This window comes from Dermacentor albipictus, chromosome 1, assembly GCF_038994185.2.
Source record: "Dermacentor albipictus isolate Rhodes 1998 colony chromosome 1, USDA_Dalb.pri_finalv2, whole genome shotgun sequence".
NCBI classification, from domain to species: Eukaryota; Metazoa; Arthropoda; class Arachnida; order Ixodida; family Ixodidae; genus Dermacentor; species Dermacentor albipictus.
Genome location: NC_091821.1, coordinates 64,855,840 through 64,861,839, shown reverse-complemented (window position 1 = coordinate 64,861,839; position 6,000 = coordinate 64,855,840). Strand labels below are relative to the sequence as shown.

The 6,000-nt window shown below is 43.0% G+C and overlaps 1 protein-coding gene across 1 annotated transcript in view; it reads left to right on the top strand.

Moving 5' to 3' along the window:
* Positions 1 to 2,161: 2,161 nt before the first annotated feature.
* Positions 2,162 to 6,000, top strand: part of LOC135912486 (cytochrome P450 4c3-like) — a 52,974-nt gene continuing 49,135 nt past the window's right edge. The window contains exon 1 of the mRNA XM_065444928.2: positions 2,162 to 2,379. The gene's annotated coding sequence lies outside the window, so the exon portion shown is untranslated. The remainder of the gene's footprint in view (positions 2,380 to 6,000) is intronic.

The following is a 6,000-nucleotide window of genomic DNA, read 5'->3' as shown; positions in this document are numbered from 1 at the left end:
AATGATGCGCAGGCATTATTACTAATCACCAGCTGTTTCGTAATCGTATGCTGCTGTGTTTGGTATAATTGCGAGGAACACCACGAAATAATCGTGAAATGTAAAAGCCCAGTTACAACACTGAAATTTTAACTGAAACCAGCACGAGACGACGAAGAGGCGAGTATAGCCATGTTCACTCATGTTATAGATAACTTCCAGAGCATGTAGACGTGGGATGAAATGATGAGAGAAATTTGTAAGTGAAGCCAATATATAGAACATTTATTATGTGCACTGTCTCTTGTTTGGTTCCTCTTTTTCTTCACATTATATGATTGTGTATTTGGATCATGCCGCTGCCTCTTGGAAGATGAGCAGTGGCGGATGTGTGCTGGAGTACGTGACGTAAATGAACAGTGTCACGTTTGGCAAACCTCACACGTACAGTCGACCAAAAAAGTTTACGGACCATGGCATCTCAGAAAATTCAAAATATACGAGCAGCCTTTAAAAGCAGCCAGTAAAATTTGTCGTCAGAATGTTGTTCGCATATGCCACAAAAGGCTGGAAACGGGAATAACAGGCTGTGTTTTGAGACTGAGGATATATTCAGCTTTTTGTCAGATCTCTTGGTCCGTAAACTTTTTTGGTCGACTGTACACTCTAAGAAAAGTTCACGCCCTTTGGGGTGTATATTTGCCACACAACTATAATCGTCATCTGTCTTGTCCCGCATTTTCTTTCTTGAAAAGGCTGCTCTCGTTACTTTCCCGTCGAGAATGCTCTATTGTGCTGATAACGCGCGTGCCGTTCGTGACTTGGAAGTACCGGGCTCACAGCGTTAAAGAAAGGAAATGCGGGCAAGACAGATGACGATTATAGTTGTGTCGCAAATATACACCCCAAAGGGTGCAACTGTTTTTAGAGTGTAGACGTGGTCGATAACGCTGCTTCCTCTCGATGCGAACCACTGCCAACCGTGGCTAACCGTACTCCGGCGGTGGCTGCGTATGGCACGGCCGCGCGTGCCCTATCTTGAAAGCGATCTGCAACAGGGACACAGTGAGCCGATTGCGGTTAGCTTCGTATGCAGTTAGCCTAGCGTGTATTGTGTTACACAGACACGCACGCACACACGCTCGCACACACGCACATACACACGCACGCGCACGTGCACGCACACACGCACACTTGCTTTTCGCTCTCTCTCTCTCTCTCTCTCTCTCTCTCTCAAACTTCGCTGTCAGGTAAATTTGTGCTGCTGTTATCTTAATGTTACGGTGCCAAAAACATTTCGGCTAAGAATACCTCGACCATCTCCAAGGCCTTCTGTAAGCGACGTGAAACCAACTAGTAGAGAGCAATCGTTTCCCACCTATCTGTTCCCCAGTTAGCCGTAACAACGATTGTGTTTTCTTCGCAATAACTAATTATAATTGATCGGATGCCTTCGCATTTCACAGCGTTGCAGTTTGCAGTTTTTTATGAAAAACAAAAATAGGGCAGACTTGTGGAACATTGTAAAATCGCGATCCGTATTCTGCGGCTAAGCAGAGTTCCACGTAAATATATCTGAGACTATGCTGCAATGGTCACAATGCCTAATTACTCAATTTCTAACTTTGCCCACACCTTACCTTTGAGATGCCCAGTCTGCTCAATGTTCTTCTTCTAGGAACAACTCTGCGGGCACACGATGAGATGAGAGAGAGATGCAAATGAGAGAAAGGCGGGGAGGTTAACCAGAGTTAAAGCATCAGGTTTGCTCGTCTTGAGGTTGTATACCGTCCGTGAATTCTGGTGAAATCTCCAATGCGATCGTTTGATTGTTTGTTTGTTAGTTCGTTTGTTTGCTCGCTTTCTTTTTTTTTGTTATGTAGCCAAAATGAACCGTATATAGATCAAGACAGCGACACTGGAAGTCAATGATGGCTCATGTTTACTGTGGCTGCGTGTGTCGCCGTGGCTCTTCCTTCTTATCCGAAGTTTGCCCAATAGCCGCCGGCAACGCGTATAGTGAACGAGTGCCAGAGTCAACCTCGTAACGAGACGTTCTTGGCAGCAGCCGCCCAACTACAGACACTTCAAGGCGACGCAATGAGCGAAATCTCGTGCCCTTTATCTGTCTTCCTCGACAACAATCCTGACGTCAAAGGGAAAAGGGCGAGTGAGAATCCGCGCCCTTTAGGCTTCCTGCATGGGCGGGGTTTCCACGTGCGCCTGTCGCGCTTTCTATCGAAGGTTTGCTAGGAAGTGGTGAAACGTTTTCTACGCCAACAGAGCAGGACAGTGCAGCTGCAAGTATCTGCCACAAAGCAGAGGTGGTGATCAGGCAAACTGGGAATAGAGCACAGCAAGATACTTTCGGCATCTCTTCTGCCCTTCTCACCCTTTCAGGTGGGAGCTAACTCTCTGATCTTTATTTGATACGTGCCTCCTATAATAGAAAAATTTCCAACTCCAATTGCTGAGCAACTTTTTTTTGTTATTAATTTCGTGACTGACGTGCCAAAAGCACGATTGTTCGCTTCTGTTCTCTTCTTTGTTGTATTTAGTTACTGTTCTCTTTTCTCGAGAAAGCGACGCCCAAAACCTCGTATATTCCCTTATTTAGAGAGAAATAATAATGAAGAATATTCATAGCAAAATTCTGGTATTATGTCTTTGTAACTTTACCCTTCACAAACAGTTATTATGTGAAATTAGTTTTCAGACGGAGATATAGCTCAGGAGCTCGGGAGTATATGGGAACGGAGAAATCGTTTTGCTCGGCTCCCACTGCTCCGAAGCTGATGATGTTTGTTGCATTAATGGGGTATGTTAAAATATAGCGAATGAATGTAAGTTGTTTTTTTTTAATGAGAAGCATTCTTTCCATAATTTAGGCACTTGGAGTCTGTCTATCTATCTAACCTCTTATACTGTTCCATTGACCCCAGTTGTTTACAATAGCGTGGGCAACTGGGTATGTGTTCGTGATGTGATGCCATCGTTGTCGTTTCTCTAACTGGATATCTATCAGGATAAGCATGACATGACATGAATGACATGGCATAACATGTATGTCATTACATTATACACACATGAATGACATGGCATGACATGCCATTTGGGCTGATAGGTATGTGCTCGTGGTTGTGTTGTCATCGTGGTGGTTTCCTTAGCTGATATATATCAGCATGCGCATGACATGACATGAATTACATGGCATATGACATGCATGACGTGAATAGCATGAATGCTCATGGTCGGGATGCCATTGTGGTCATTTCTTTAAATAAAAGAATTTAAATTTAGATAGATGTTTACCAAGATATGTCTGACATTGCATGCATCTATGACATGACATCACATTTGAGCTACTGAGTACGTGCGCGTGCTCGTGATGCCGCCGTTGTTCATTTTTTAACAGGATATATATGAGGATATGCATGACATGGATGCATGACATAAATGTCATTAAAATGTATGTAATAACGATGACGAGCATGACAACATGAATAATATCACATGCGTGATCGGACAATGATGACACCTGGCAAGTCTTGCGAAACTCCAAACGGTGCTGTAAAAATGATTTGCGTAACACTAATTCCCAGATTGCGGGGGACCTGCATAATTTTGGATTTAGGTCACGCATTTTTTTTTAATTTACACGGTCACCAAATTTGAAGAACTAACTTATCAAATATACAGCTTTGTAACTAAGCAATAACAAATGATATGGGCATTCTCTAGACTGCATCAATTGAAACATCTAAAGCTGACAAAAGTGATATACACCACTCTGCATGATAATCTGAATGAGTAAGACTTTTGCGAAAGGTCCTTAAACATTGTAGCAATTTGACGTAAGGTGTAAACTCATATATCACGTTTGTCTCCTTCAGATTCTTTAAAAGATTTAGTTTACATAATTTTTATAGGCGTTTTCGATACTGAGTTCTCGACTTGTTAACTTTGTGCTTCAGCTTGTTTTGGTGTGCCCAATCGTCGGGCCATTTTCGTCAATTATTTCAGAGCCTAAATATAAATTACACTTTCCTTAGTAGGCAGAACTCAACAAACTTCAATGAAATGGCTGCATCGTTTATTTAATGAGATAATTTCTGAGTTCTACATGTATTTGAATAGGAAACTCAAGTTTGTCCCGAAGAAAATAATCCGCTTAGTTATTTCGGTTGTTGCAGTGCAGTAGGTTTGTACCTGTCAGTATAAGTACCTGAAGTCTATAGCAACTGAGCGGCTTTCAAACACGAAATGCTGTTAGCTCCCGTTGTCGGCGACCTTTATGTGACCTTGAGCGAGATGCCGGAGCTGTTATCCGGGCACTGAGACGAGAATATCCCGGCATCGTTGCGATAACTGAACGAGGTCATCCGGCAACTAGTCAAAACTTAAGAGAATGCCGTCTCTTACATCCAACCATTTGTACAGGACCGCATTACATGCGCTAGATACTACCCAAAGAAGTTTCAAAAAATATTGCTACCGAGTTCTTCCTAATGTTTGTTTACAATATCGCACAAGCTGCAACTTTTAGTATGCTGACGTTTTATTTGTGATTTCGCATAGCGACGTTCAGAAGGCCGATCCAGTACCCAATACAATTGATTGTCATCTTTTGGAGCTGAGACAGGGTTGCCAGTGCTCTTTTCAACGCCAGCAGTCCGTGAGTTCCGCGGCGCGGGCTTTGCGCCGCCTCCTTCGAGAGATGGCTGCGTGACCAGGCCGGCAGCGTCCGACGCGCCGTGGATGGTTGTGAGATGGTTATGAGTAGTCGGTCGTAATTACTCCAAACAATCTGCTTTCCCGCTAGCCACTTCAGGCTTACATCTACTCTCAGTTACGGGAGAGCCAACCTTCCTTCTTTTTACTGGTGGAATGCAGTGTTGTCATACGCAAGTGGCTTTAAACAGATGTATACCACGATTGGCTTGACATGCATGCATGACGTGGCATGGCATCCAACCGTGATGCATGTGCGGCTGTATGCTCCACCTGTGTTAATGCTGATGTTTTCCCGACTACTGGACCGTGACTATGCTAAATATTTGTTTCGCACAATAGCCGTGAAAGCATAACATTTGTCGCTCCCATGCACCGAAACATATTAGGCATTAATTCTTGTCCCCATCCGAATAGTTTAGCCAGTCTAAAGTCAAACTTGATAGAGGTTCGTAGCGTTATGCCTACAACAGACTTTAAAGATGCAGGACTACCAATATAACTTGTAAGGCGGCACCGTTGAACGTCTTTACCGCTTTTAGAGAACTCTATGCGTAGCTTCATAAAACATATGTCTGCGTGTGCATGAGTTTGGGCAGGTTGGATTGATAGTTAAATTTTGGGGTTTTACGTGCCAGAACCACGATATGATTAGGAGGTACGCCGTATATGAGGTTCGGCCACTGCGTACGTGTGTGTTTTCATTCGCTCCACGCGTTATACTAGAACTGGTTTTATTTTATTCACCTCTAGGATGAAAAAAAATAAACACCACACCTTCACATTCTGTCCTTTAAACGAAATTACCCATGAATTTATTCGACTTCTGATGAATAAATACAATCCTTCTTATTATACCCACTTAAACACCATTCGGGAACGTGGAAACAGTGAAGAGTTTAGCGATAACACAAATAAATGGGCCTATTATCTTACTATGCAATGAATGCAAGGAATCGCCGAGAGTAACACATATTTTAATGCATGCTGTGCGAAATTAACTAAATTATATTGGGGAGCTTTACGCGCCTATAGCACGGATCTGATTATGAGGCATAACGTAGTAAAGGGGAGGGAGAGAGTCTGGGACACCAAGCAAGCAAGCAAGCAAGCAAGCAAGCAAACGATCCCTCACAAAGTCGTGTAAACTATATCTGCAGTGAGAGATACAGGCAGCAAAGTACACATAAGAAAGTAACTAAAGTGACTCTCAGCGAGTTCTTTTAATGCTTTTAGCATCCTTTAGGAATTAACCGTAATTTCTTGGTAATATTTAACCGCTTTGTGGGT